Source organism: Macaca thibetana, chromosome 17 (genome assembly GCF_024542745.1).
Source record: "Macaca thibetana thibetana isolate TM-01 chromosome 17, ASM2454274v1, whole genome shotgun sequence".
NCBI lineage: Eukaryota > Metazoa > Chordata > Mammalia > Primates > Cercopithecidae > Macaca > Macaca thibetana.
This window is the reverse complement of record NC_065594.1, coordinates 36,235,372-36,250,477: the sequence shown is the minus strand read 5'-3', so window position 1 is coordinate 36,250,477 and position 15,106 is coordinate 36,235,372. Positions and strand designations below refer to the sequence as shown.

General features: G+C 32.6%; 1 protein-coding gene and 1 long non-coding RNA gene across 6 annotated transcripts in view; one reads left to right on the top strand and one right to left on the bottom strand.

Moving 5' to 3' along the window:
- LOC126940852 (uncharacterized) overlaps positions 1-15,106 on the top strand; it is a 144,890-nt gene that overhangs the window by 55,974 nt on the left and 73,810 nt on the right. The gene's annotated exons all lie outside the window — the stretch shown is intronic.
- Positions 1-15,106, bottom strand: part of PCDH17 (protocadherin 17) — a 97,014-nt gene that overhangs the window by 45,777 nt on the left and 36,131 nt on the right. The window lies entirely within an intron of this gene.

Genomic DNA, 15,106 nt, shown 5'->3' with positions numbered 1-15,106 from the left:
CTGGAGTGACTAGGTAAATGGTAGGATTATAAGAAGGAAGATGGCTGGGGAGGGCTTGGGATAAAAGTGAAGATAAAATCCTGCCAGGTGTGGGATGGAGAAAACAAAATGGAATTTAACCAAGTATGTGGGTTTTGTTGTTGTTGTTGTTGCTGCTCTATTTTAACTGTGCAAAAACTTTGATTAGGTACCTAGAGAACTGTGAAATGTCTTATGAATACAGATGGACTACAGTGTTCTGCACATTGTAGAGTCTCATTGAAGGGGAATTAAATTTGTGTGTATAATACAGATATCTTGGAAGAGTCTGAGATAGTTCTAAACATAACACCCACGCTAGCACTTAATAAATACAGCATTTAAAAAATAAAAAGTGATCTTTATTTATTGTTCAAAATTAGCAGAAGTACCATTTGGCACTGAGAGGCACTGAATTGGGAGATAGACCCTACATTTAGAATTGTCTTATTATACCTTGCTTTCACCATTGGTTACATATTAATAAGCTAAGCTTCATATATAAGGGTGGTTTTAGGGGTATATAGAAATTAAATTATTTTTAAATGGTATTAATGTGTTAACACAGAGCTTTTTGTGTCTTCTATCTATTTTCAGTAAGACTGACCAGGGTTAACTGCAGAATCTGTAGCAATAAACTAGAGATTGTTCTGGGTAAAGGCAAGTCATCTATATAAGCACCAAAACAAAACCAAAAAAAAAAAAAAGAAAACCAGATATGAGTCTCAGGAGTAAATGCTAAGCAAGGTAAATCAAAAGAATAATACTAATAAATAATCACAATTAATCAGACTAAAGGTGGTGCTGAAGTACTCTCCATAAACCTTTGAACTTAGGTATAAAGAATCAGGTTCAACTCACCTTTTAAAAGTAACATATCTTAATTCCAACTTAGAAATATTGATATAACTGTTCTGCAAACTCTCCTTTGGACATCATTATCTAAGACTGTAAATAAGTAAAAGGGATGATAGTGGAAAGAGTACAGACATGGCATAAGACAGACAACTGCTGCACTGCTAAAGGCATCAAAATGGGCAAGTTACCTCAGTTCTCTGATACTCAGGTTTTCATCTCTTAAAGGTGGTAACAGCAATATTATCAACTTGAGAGATGTGTTTAAAAGCACTTGCTGCAATGCTTGACACATAGTAGATGTTTATTAATATTTTTCTTTAAATTACCAATTATTACTAACTGATCTTTGTTATCTGATTGAATAACTTCATATGGTTTGTCATATATTTATCCTTTTATAAGAATTTCAGTAGGAATTATATTTAACATAGGAGTGTCAGCTCTGCTGTAAAAATGAGTGGGAAAAATCAACTTTGATTATTATCAACAAATAGAAATCAATATTGCACAATATTTCTTCTGAGTTATGCTTATTGTTCAGAATAATTTCAATAAAAGTCTTGGGCACAGCAATTAAATGACATGATATTATAATATACAAAGTTTAGAGAGTTTTAAACATGCCACTGTCCTTTCGAAACTTGATGAATGATCAGCTTGGCCATCAAGTTATTTGCATTTCCAACCCTCCTCAGGTATATCATTACATAGTCATTCTAAGGCAACAACCTGACTAGGTAACCACACTGAAAATAAAGTTTTTTTTGCTGTCTGTAAAATAAGATTTAAACTCATTAGTATGGCATTCAAAGTCCTTCATAATCTGACCCCAACACATTCTTTTGGTCCAATTTATCTCCATTAAAACCCTACACTCCAATAAAAGTATTTTGATTTATTTACCACTTCTAAATTATGCTATGGCTTGCTACATCTCCAGTTCTTTGATGATGTTAGTATCCCATCTTTAAACAATCAATTCACTTTTTAAATTACTGTCGATTTTTGTAATTTTTATATTTTCATCTGATAGTCCACTTTCAAGACCCTATTACAAGCTCGTGTAATTTGTGAAGTCATTCCTTATTTGCTTCTCTAACAAAATTAATTATATATACATACACACATACATATATATATAAAAGTAGATATAACATTTACCTAATGGAATTACAGATCAATAATAGAGAGTTGATATCCTCAAAGACAAAGCACTTCAAAGGCAAACAGTGTCATATACATGAGTGTTGAAGTAATATTTACCGAATTACCTTATCCATATATTAATTAATGATAATGAGATCTGGCTCTGAACAAACATCAAAACATAACCCCATGAGTAAAGGAAATATTCTCAGATTTATATTTACTTAAAATGTAATCTATTGTCTATTGTTTTCTAACAGAGTGGAGTAATGATTGCATACATCATGAAGTTATTCTGTATGCATTAAAATTTTCTCAGCTTTTCTTGCCATCTCCCATTAAATACTACAAATACTGTTAGCTTGTAAAGGTAAAAGGTCAGATATCTGTATAAAGAATATTATGTAATGAACACAGTAATTCAAATTAGAAAGAAAATGACTCTGACCTCCCCCCCCCCCCCCCCCCCCCCCCCCCCCCCCCCCCCCCCCCCCCCCCCCCCCCCCCCCCACAAAAAACAATTTCATCTTTCTATATGAATTCTCAAATCCTCAAAGAAAATAAAATCTAGGCCAGACAAATCAATTTCCATGAAATATATATTTTGTTTTAAAAATAAACCCACTGTCAGAGGTAAAGGTGTATTTATTATTGGTCTGCAAATCCTAAAAGTGCTATTCAAAATGATCCTATGCTGTGATTATACATTACCATGTGCCTAGATTACTCTTTAGCTAGACGAAATAGTCCATCATCACTTATACTCTTTTTTTTTTTTGTATCCAGTCCAAAGATTCCTAACTGCACAATTCTATTACAATTTCATAGAATATTGGATTAAATAATGTATCTTGGTAGTAGATAAATTTTTTTCATTATACAACTGCTTAAATCATCATCAATATAACTTGTCAAGAATTTTAAAAAGGAAAAGCTGTAACATGCAACTTAAATATAAGATAAGACTGCATATTCATTATTCATAGTTTTAAAATAAAAAAATCCACATCTCGAAGTAACTTTGTTACTTTTTTGGTGAATAAAACTGACTTGAACTGGCATAGGTTACTTATGTTAGGAATTTACCCCATTTAGTGAGAGTATTCAGATTTCTCACTACACAGTGTTAATGTGTTTGATTATGGATACTGCCACAGAATCCAGTGGAAATGATACATAATGTATGTATATGCACTATAGCACCTTTCTAAGATCAGAAAAATTCTTAACTCTGGAAAGCACAGAGTTTCAATGATTATAGGCCTAAATATCATAACATCAATTTTCAAAAATCCATGAGAACTATGAGACTGAAAAGTAAAGAAAAAATTAATTTTAACTTGTTAAAATATTTGGTTTGATATATTCCATGCCCCTAAATCTTTTTTTTTTTTGCAATTATAAATATGAAATAATGGCCACATGTGTTTTTGACACATATGCACCTTGTGGTAGAATATCTTGGTAATTTTCTTAGCTTCTCTGAATTTTTACGTATCTGAGTGTCATTTATATAAGTGTTTATGTGAAATAAGAGATTCGTGGACTTTGCCCTGCACTTTATAGAAAAGATTAGAGCCACCTATTATAAACTACCAGTAATTGTTTACCCTTTTCTTCCACATCTATGTTTATGTTTTCAAATTTATTTCTTCATTCCTTTCTTTACAGGAGAAGAGTTTATCTTTACTTTAAAGCTAGCCTCCCCATCATGCTTCAGTTAATATCCTTTTTCTAGCCCAATCCTTCAATATTTCCTCCTAATTGGATCAGCTGCTTTAGTATATTGACACTCAATTTTCTTGAATAGTAAAACCTTTTTTCATTCATAGCACTATCTTCCTTAGCTACCCCAGCTCCCTCTCCATTACTTGCTATGTTTTCTTTGAAACAGGAGGAAACTTTCCATCTCCAATCTCTGACCATAATTCCTTGGCATATCCCTCTTCAAAAAAAACCTATGTATCATATACGATATGATGTTTTGAGGAGTGTGTGTGTGTATGTGTGTGTGTATATATATATGTATGTGTGTGTGTGTGTGTGTGTGTATATATATTCACACATTGTGAAATAGTTAAATCTGGCTAATTAAAAAATGTATTACTTCACATAGTTATTATGTATGTAGGGAGAACACTTAACATCCACAGTCTCTGCATTCTTTAAGAAAACAATGTATCATCTTTAACCATAGTCACCATGCTGTACAAAAGATCTCTTGAACTTATTTCTTCTAACTGTAATTACATATCCTTTGACTTACATCTCTCTAATCCTCTAGCCCAGCCTCTCAACCACTTCGGCCTCTGGTAACCACCATTTGACTCTCTACTTCTGTGAGATCAGCTTTTTTGGATTCCACATGAGGGAGATCACGCAGTATTTGAGTTTCTGTGCCAGGGTATATCCTTTTGAAATCTCTTATCTTTAACATCTTAACTCCTCTCATGGAAATCAGGAGTGACCTGTCAGTTGTCAGATTGTATAGTTGTTTCTTGAACTTCATTGTGTTAGATTTCTCTAATGAATCGACATTGTGTGTTTTTGCCTAGCTTCGGCTACTGTGACTATGTAGCTTACTACCCCTTTCCTTCCTTACTGACTATGGCTTTCCTCTTCTTGCTGATAACTCTTCTGTCTCTTTCCATTCTCCTCTGAACGCATCAAACAATTCATTGAAACATTGTATATATATCTTCTATATATCATGCTTGTTTATGCGTGTAAGTTTCTCCTTATCTCTCAAAGTAAAATTCTGTTCATCTCCTAAGTCCTAGCTCAAATTTTAACTCTTACATGAAATCTTCACTGAGTATTAGTATTCTATCCCTCCTCTTTAAAAGCCCCAGAGTTTTTCATTTATACCTAAACAACAATACATTATTTTCTACATTTTACTATATTTTCAATATATATTTCATTTTCATTACTAGATTGTAAATTCTTTGAAATAGTTTTCATAAGTCCCAAGAGAGTCTAGGGAATTTGCTAGGAATCCTCACTGGAACGTAAGCTCTATGTGAGCAGGAATGTTTGTTTCACTTACTACTCAATCTTTAACACTTGAAACAGTATCTGTCACATGCCAGAAGTGCAATATACATTTGTTGAACAAACATTCAACATGACAACTAAGACAGTCCTATATGCATAGTGGGCACGAGACAACAAGTTAGTTAAAAATTCAAAACATATTTTTTCAAGTAAATGCTGCTTCTTTCAAAATAGTGAGTTTGAAAAGTTATATATTTATGCCAGTCACATATAATCACATATTTGGGACTGCCCTCCGAACTAGTTTGTGAATCATAAAATACAACCAGCTCAGTATATTTTATTCTAAACAGACACAGCATTATTCAGCTAATATATTGAAGTAATTTGGCTATCAATTATACTTGGCCGGAAATGAAATCTAAAAACTGTAAGTTTCAGTGAAATATCTCATCTGGGGGTCTCTAGATTTTGGATTTCCACAGAACATACTGAGTATTTTTCTTGGCAGGCTGAACTATTACTGACCTCTTCCTCTTCCTAGCTTCTTAGTGTTGTGTTCTGTGGGATTACGTTATGAGCCCTATTATCTTTACCCTATTATCTTTTCTCCCAATATTCTTTCTCATTAATTTACTTGGATTTAAGTATGGTTCTATGCCAATAACCTGCAAGTTTATATCTCCTGACCTCTCTGATTGCCAGACTGTGATTGCCAGCTGCCTTTCCTGATACTTCCATATGGGTGCCTCAGACATTTCTAATTAACATGTCTAAATCTAAACTCTTCTTAATAAAGCCCAAATGTTGTTCCTGCAGTGACCTCACCCTGTCTTCACCACCTTACTAAACTGGACTATTGTTTAGGAAGCTACTTAAGTCACAATTCTAAAATAACACAACACATCAAGTTTTATACTACCTGATTGTTTTCTGAAGGTTTTCTCAAAGATCTGGTTAAGTTTTATTTTTGTTGTTATTTTTTGTTTTTCCTAGCATCCCTGGAAAAAAATTTCAAATGTTCCACATTACGGAGTCAATTTTAATAAACATATAAGCATTGGACATTAAGAAATAATTAACATATACATAACATTAAAAACTTAATTAAGGCAATAAATAATTCAATTAGTATTCCATTTAGTTAGACATTAAGTCATTTTTTCCTTTAGAATTTCTTATCCCAAAAGCTAATTTCAAATAGAATGCTAAGCAATCTGTTATCATTATAAAAGTAGTGGTATATATCAAAACAAGTTTTTAATCATTTACTTTGTTCATTCCTCCTACCTCTTCACTACTCTGGACCTCATTTTCTCTTGCGTTGGGCTACCTCCCAAGCTTCCTAATTTATTCCTCTCTCCCGACATATTTCCAGAAACATCATCTCTTTAAAATGCAAGTTTGCAATGTTACCTCCTGAGCACCCCTAATGGCTCTCTATCAGGCTTTGCATCACTGGGCTTCCAGCCACCTCCCTAGTCTAGTATCTGCCATTCCTAGTCTCACACATCGCTACTCATCTGCACCTCACAGCAACTTGCCATACACTGGTTCACTTCATCTGTGCTTCTGAGTGTTTCCTGTCATCCTCCCTCGTCTGATTACTCTGCCAAGTGTGCAGAAGGGTCTGCTTAAATGTTTCTTACTCCACAAAATCTCTTTGATTCCTTATATCTGGGCTGGGTTTTCATTCTACATGAATTTTGTGGACATATGTCTCACTGCACTGACCTCATAGTTTATATGTCAGATTCTCTTCAGATTCCCTTATGACAGTGTGCGCTCCCTGAAAACCCAGTCTGTGCCTCCGCTCATCTTTGTATTCCATGGTATAGCTGTTTATTTTAAAACAGTGAATGAATAAATGAATGAGTTAAAAGCTTTCCTGTTTCCATGATTCCTTACAACACTAAGGAAAGAATCAATGAGCAACAGATAAGAGAAATGAAGATATCGTTCACAGACTGACAAAATATATACATCCTAGTGTTTGGTGATAATGCAGTAGTGTCAGTGGGTACATCTGAGCTTTCATTCAATATATGTTAAAGGATCAAGAATGAAGCTCTCAAAAATGACCACTTACATCTTCAGATTTCCTCCAGGTAAGGAAATGGTGCTGCTACAGGTTTGATGTGCCTATTTGGAGACTTTGAAGTCTCTATTGTGTGTTATGGAAATGGCTTGGTAGGATGGAAAGAGTCCTAAAGTGGAAAACTACAAACCTGGAACTAGTATTGCCTTTGCCACTAACATGAAGACTCAATGGAAACTGTTCTCTTACTTATAAAATGGAGGCATTATACTTCAGGTTTTCTTCTCACCATAATGTTTTATAATATGGTTTTTAAAAGAACAGAGAACTTCTAATATTGGAACATGCTCTCAAAGTGAAGTAAGAGAAAATTTCTGGGGAATGTTTTGGACCTATTAAATCAACAAAATTATTTCCTTAAGTTCTTAATTAACTGATGCTGATAACTTGTCTGAATTTTAATAGTGTATGGGCACACTCCTAGTTTCATAAAAGTGTACTTAATAATAGTACATGATTTGTCTTAATAAAAAATAAAAAAGGTAGGCACAGTGGCTCTAGCTTGTAATCCCAGCACTTTGGGAGGCTGAGGCAGAAAGATTAGTTGAAGCCAGGAGTTTAAGAGCAGCCTGGCCAATGAAACAAGACCCCGTACCTACAAATAAATTTGAAAAATTAGCCAGGTGTGGTGGTGTGTGTCTGTAGTCCTAGCGACTTTGAAGGCTGAGGTAGGAGGATCACTTGAGGCCAGGAGATCAAGGCTGCAATGAGCTGTGATTGCAATATTGCACTCCAGCATGGGCAACAGAACGAGATCCTGTTTCTAGAAAGAAATAGAATGAAATAAAAAAATAAAACAAAATATTGTCATTATAATAAAATCTAAAAAAGGAAAATCCTCTGATGTGTTGAGATATTTACTTGAAAAATACAATAATTATAAGGCAGGAGAGGGCTTTTAGGACTTTCGGAAACACGGTCCCAGCATTCCCTAATTTTATTCCCTAATTTTAGCAAAAGCAAGATATTATCAAAATCACATGAGTGATTTTGATAATATCACTCATGGTAAATCATACAACACTTGTTAGGAGGCTTTACAATGAGCAACAAATATGAGGATCATAAAATCTCTCTATTTTCATGATACCAGCTGCTGGATTCTAGAAGCAGATGTTTGCACATGTGAAAAATATATTGAAACTTTTAAAGTTAGGTAAACCATGGGGCAATTGCAAACTTTGGTAAGCAAAAGTAAACTGAAGCTGCATACAATTTGGGAAAAACACTTTATCCAGAAAACATAAACAGAGATGAATTTTGAAAGTCTTGAAAGACAGCACAGGAGGGTGCGAAAGTTGACACTGAGATGCTATTAGATGAATGCATTCTAGTAAAACCTTACAGGGATTGAAAATAATTGGAAGTCCTGGCAAATAGTGCAGTTTCTTACATGCCACCTATGTGAATTACAAAGCAACAGTGTCCTTAAACATTTCTAAGTATTTTTTTTTCCTGGTATTAAACATTCAATAGTTTCTTCCTGTCCCCCATATGTGATAGTAATTTTCTATTTCCTTCCTAAGACAAATTTACTATTAATAAGCTTACAGCAGCATTTCTTTTAAAAATTGTTTTCAGAGACCGGCAGGTAGCCACTACAAGGAGGGACACAGTCATCACCTTCATGTTCTTGGTTAAGCGGAAGTGGTTTTGTGGCAAGCCAGGTCTCACTAACAGGTGAACAGCAGGTCTCTGTGACAATGGTCTCAGCACGGATTGAGTGGTTAGGTTAAATATTAAAAACTGAAAGAGCCAGTGCCCCTAAACAAAGGCTGGAATGTAACAAAAGTCCATCAAGAGTCTTGAGTAGGCCTTTCCTGGGCCTTAGAACATAACAAGATAACAAAGGAATTCTTAACAGGACAAGTTTGATTAAACAGGTTTTATTGGGGGTCTGAAGAAACTTATCAGACCTCCACAAACAAATTTTATTCGGATGTCTGAAGGAACTTCCCAAACCTCCATGATTTAGCAGGAGACAAGATGAGGGTAATCATCCCTGGCACCCGGACCCACCTAGATTAAGTAAATTTACTGAGACTCCAGAGGAAGGTCTTTAGGACTCTGACCTTAGTTATAGATTAGAAGAAGTTAATCGCTTATGTCTTTGAACAAATGCACACTTACACATAGGCATAAGCTTTGAAGGTTTATAAGCTCTGGAAAACTTTGTGATTTTGACTTAGTCTGGTGATATTTTCTCAGCCTTTTCCTTGTACCCGGTTACAGAAATAAACTCTCTTCTTTCCCTATTCGTCTGCATCTTGCTGTTGGGCCACAAGAATAAGCGTCTCGACCCTCTCTTTGGCCTGGGAAAAGTTTGGCTGTTGTCTGTTATGGGAAAGTCTGGGAAAGGCCTCGACTCATTAATTGGAAGAGTCAGAACTGCAGTAACCATTCCACAGACTAGAACACAGAAAGAAACAGTTTTACTACTTTTTTATTTAGTGTCAGTTATAAGGAAGATTGTAAAGTAAGTGGTTTATGTTCAACACCTTATACCTCTAGCTCACTAACTTCACACAATCTGAATGTGTGGTTCTACACATTCGTCCCCAGGTGGACATGAGCCTCGACTTCTATTTCCTTGCTATAGCTTTCTTAAATAGTTCCTTCATGGTAAAATACAGGTTGCGGAAAGTTTTTTAATCGGTTTCATTTCCAAACATAATTCGAAATATGATGAAATTTCAGTCGTTATATGGTGAATTAGAAAGGGAGAGTTGAGGGAGTGAAACTCAGAGCCTCCCCCACCTCCACCTCTAGGCAACTGTGAAATTACATAACAAACACTGCTCTCATTTAAACTAGCCTAAGCCTATTTTGATTAAGGTGGCCCCAAGCAAAATACAAGTACTAACTTAAAGAAACAAAAAAATATTTATTAGCTTTACTTTCTGTGATTTTCTAGAATGTTCTCTAGGAAGAAAAAAAAAGTCATCCTTAAGAAAGAAATTTAGTCTTAAAACTGGAATTCACTAAAGCAAACCAAAGATATTTGATATTCCTATTACCGTCAACTTTTCATGGATTTTAAAAATTGGATTTGAATCGGGAATTTCATTATGCAATTTTTTAACTCAATGTAATTTGAGAAGACAGATTTTCTAACAGTAGAGGCAGGAGAAGGAAGCCATAGGATTAAGTAGAAAACTAGAAATTACAAGGCAATTAAATAAAATGAAAAAAATGAGAAAGAATTTGAATGGCAATCCCTGGGAAGCAGAGAAGTCCTTGAATCCAGTCACAGGGGAAGGGACCAACAGCCGGTCACCCAAAAGGGTGATTTTAGAATTGGTTGGCACACAGATTGTCAACAGAATTATCATTCACAATTCTATTCCACTAGCTTCAGGCTTCAAGGAGTTGGTTTCAGTCAATTATAAAGATAGCAGAAGGCTGATCATCCTTGGAAAATTGGGAACTATCACTTAGCCATCATTAAGGAGCTCAGAGAAATTGCTGGTAAGCATTTATAAGGACTGTACATTTATTATTTGAAATCAATGGAGACTACTAAATTTTAGAAAATGCTTATTAAATCTTTTCATGAAGAAAAAGTGATTGCTAACAATCAAAATAATTTACAGGGCTTCTAATGGATAGAAATTCATAGGTATAGTACTTACTTAAAGAAGCTAAAATGTGAATAATATTCCGAGGCTTAAGAAAACATTAGCTTCATAAATTCTTAAAAGAGTTGTATTATTTATAAAACTATATGTGGCTCTTCTTTACAGAACTAATACTATAATTATTTTCATTAGGTTTTGGTATAAATCAGTTTATCTTCTTCCAAAATATAAAATCAGTTAAAAAAAATTCAAATATATTTTTCTCAATAGTCCATGGTTTTCTTTTCCCATTTTTAAAATAAACAATAGTTTATTAAGTAACAATACATATTTACCTTTTTTATTAAGTAATATGCTATTATGGTACTATAGAACTTCCAAAACATTTGGAATTTTTTAATCTACCTACCTACTGTATTTTATAAAGGACGAAGGGGGGGTATGGAGAAAATCTAATTAACTAATAGAAAACTAGGGCACAAATATGCAATAAAATGGAAATTAGGTACATTCTTTGAATTTTTTTCCATCACACTAAAAGAAAAAATAACCTCTTTCTACTAAAGGGTTTATTAACATTACAGCCTTAAAGCTATCTTCAGCTCTAGTACAGTATATCACACCTTCAATTAGCTGCTGAATTCTTTTAAATTATCTTGCCAAAAGAGTGGGCAATACATTACCTTTGGTATGCATTTGTAATTAAACTAATGGTAACAAAAATACACAAATATCAGGAATGGAGCAAACAGAAAAAATTTCACTGCACAAAAGATGAGAAACAAAGTAATATTTGAGCTAATAAAATAAAATCTCAAAAGGCCTAAGTCATTTCCAAAGGAAAACCATTATTAACAAAGAAAGTATTGAAAATGTAAAGATTTTTTTTTTGAAATTGATTTTCATTTCTAAATTAAAGAAATATTTCAATTTAAATATAAAACATTTTTCTAAAATGAGATCATTTTAGTTGGAAAATAATCTCACACAAAAATATAAAACATAATATACTACTGAATTTTATTTGAAATCTGTGTAATGCACTGCTACACATTTTTAGTAAGAGAAAATGACTGATAAACACGTCTCCTTTCATTTGGCTCTAGTTTTTTCTCGTAAGAGAAAATTTACTTTTGCTTTTTGGATAATTTTGAAACTATTAAAATTAGGGTTTAATATTTGAAATCTACATGAAATAATGATTTGCATATGGCTGCCATCATCTGTCATCTATAAATAAAGTTATTTATATGTGTGCTTGACTTACTTGTGGAATTGTCTCTCATGATGTTTTTCAAATAGAATAACTAAATATATTGATCAAGACAATAGCTGCTTGCTTCTTTAACATTTTAACATTATTTCTGAGTAAACTACTCATTACATGAATAGTATAAAACATTGTTTGAAAGAGCAGGCTTTGAATATATTTTTTAAAAATTTCTATACTGCCTTCACACTTATAACTATAGAACATTAAAAAACAGTTACTTAATATCTACTGAATGTGAGAGTAACAGTATTTTCCTATCTAAAAATGCCATGAAAATTAAATTGGGTGGGTAATATGTTTCAGGTACTGAGAAAAATACAGTAGTTCAATCAATGCATATGAGAGATTCTGATCTTCTCCTCCTTGGTTTGCACACATTAACTCAAGTTTTTACTTACTGTTTGATGTTTATTCAATATCTTCTTATAGCAATGAGTCAAAATGGTTATTTGAGCAAACTCTCCCATTTGGAGACAAGGTTGTATAGAAAATAGAAAAGTTAGAGCCATATGCAAACCTAGGATTAAATTCCAACCTGCTGTTCCAGTTAATAAACTTCAAGTTAGCTTATTTTTATATGTAAGATAAAAATAAAAACTTTTTAGAGTTTGTAGGTTAAACAAGCTAATGTTGAAATTATTTGCACTGTTTATGGTAAGTGGTAAGAACTCAATAGATTGCAGTGCCCTCCTCTAAATCTAGATGAACAGATACAAGCATAGATACTTGAAAGACAGACAGACTGACGGATAAAATAGTTGACATAGACAATGAAGATAGATAAAGAGATATACAGATGAGAAGTAGAGAAATATAGGAGGATAGAGGACACAGAAAGATGAGAGGAGAGAAAGCAAAGGAGGGGAATATGAAGAGGGAGAAGGGGAGAAAGAGAGAGAGAGTGATCGCCCATCTGTAATTAGTTACATATGATTACTTAAAGGCAGACTCTAAGTAAAATTCAGTTTTGACATTTCTGAATAATCTAAAGTTTCCTTTCATATTCAAAGCACTTAATAGATATTTATTAAATGAATGAATAAATCAAATCAATGGATCAAATATTATTTGTGAAATATTATTTTAACTAACTTTAAATATCATGCTTTAAAGTCAAAGCCAGTCTTTTACACATAATTCAAATAGACTATTTAAGTGTATCTTCTAGATTTATAATAATTTTCCTGTATTTACTAATAGGAATGTATGGAAGCTTCTTACTTTACAAGAGATATTTCTAATAGGCATTCTTACTCTTAGACTAGCAATTATTTCCTGTGCAATATTAATTAAAATTTATGCCATTTTTGGCATTCTTTTAATAATAATAGCCACCTTCCCCAGACTTCAATTTTCAATATCAAAATTGAAAAAAGAGCTTTTTAGTATAAATTGCGTTTTCATACATAATAAACAAGACTGCTTCCTTTCTCTATGAGAGAATATACACAAAATTCACTCCTATCAAAGACGTTTCTAAGTTAGTGGTTGGCAAGGAATTAAACAGTTAATGTGAACAGCAGTTTTTTGTTGTTGCTTTTTTTGTTGGTTTGCTCATTTTTTAAAAAGTTAACAGAGTTTCTCATAAAGATACAATAAACTGTTTACTTACTTTAGGCATTTTCATAAGTAGTAGCCAATCAATTATCTATCAATCATTTTATGTGTCATGCACATAGATGGGTCTATTTCATGCTGTGTATTTACATATCAAGTTTCAACAACCCATTATTGAAAATGTATCTCAAAGATTCATATATTTTATAAAATCACAGAGCTATAACCCATCATGACCATTTAAGTCACGTCGAGTAAACATACAAATTTTCAGAAAATGGGAATAATAAATAAGGATTCGCATTGCTTTTGTTAAAAATATTTTTAAAACAATATTGCACTATTAACACAGAAAGTTGCTATGGTAAAAGATCATGAAAAAAGTAATCGGTCTAGCAATTGTTACTTTGTAAACACCTTTTTCTGATGTCAACCTTAAAATAAATTCAGCATAATTATATTTAGTCCAAAAATATTAATATATATTTAAACTGAATATATATTTTGTTTTAAATATATATGTATATATAAACATATACATATATACATATATATATGGTATATTAATATTTGCATTAAACATTTTAATATGACTAGAAAACTTAACACTGTATCTGTTGAGGTATATATGATAGAACAGGCTGCCCTACAGGCAAAAATTTACTTTCTATAAATAATTAATCAATAAATGACTTAGAGGTTAGGTTCACGTATTTTAAAGGTAGTTTCTCATTCAAAGCAACTGAAATAATATGTGTAAATATATTTAAATACTACTAATATTATGAAGACTATTACTATATCAACTAGTCTAGTGCACTTGTAATTGTAAAATCTAATTTATACTACAGTTCTTCTCATTTTCACAATAGGACATAAAAAACCTATTCACAGTTTTTAGTCTTACACATAAGAGTAGCTTAATTTACTTTGGATGAATCATTAGCAAACATTGTATTGTATTTAAAACAACAAAAGCATTAAAATTAATAAAAAGTGATATGAGACCAATAAATTAGAGATAAAATTTTACAAAAATATATGCATTTATTAAGACACATTGTTTTATTATCCATTTCATATCCATGAAGTCTTAGATGTAAATTAAAAGAAAGGCAAAACTCCAGTTTACCTATGACTCTTGAAAAACTATTTTGAAGCTAAAATCCAAACAAAAAATAAATCAACAAACAATGCTAAGAGCTATAAAATTCCAGTGATTTCATTTTACCTAAAAAGTGTTGAATTTACTAATTTTTATACTGAAATTCATAAATATACATATCTAGCTAATAAACGCCATATTTTCCCTGTTAGTATAACTCCAAATAGGAAAGGGTAGGAAATGTCTATGAAATAAGAACAATCAAGTGACTTTGGTCAAGTTCTTATTTTAGGATTAATGAATGATACTCAGGGCCCTCCTTTTTCATTTTTGACTGTGTTATTCAATGGTTGCTTTTTGTCTGGGGCAACCTCAAGTTTTGCTGTTTCTTTGCTATATTATCAATGGTCCATTCCACTGTGATAAACTGCAGCTCTAGATCTAACAGGTTTATAATGACTGCTTAGGCTTTACAC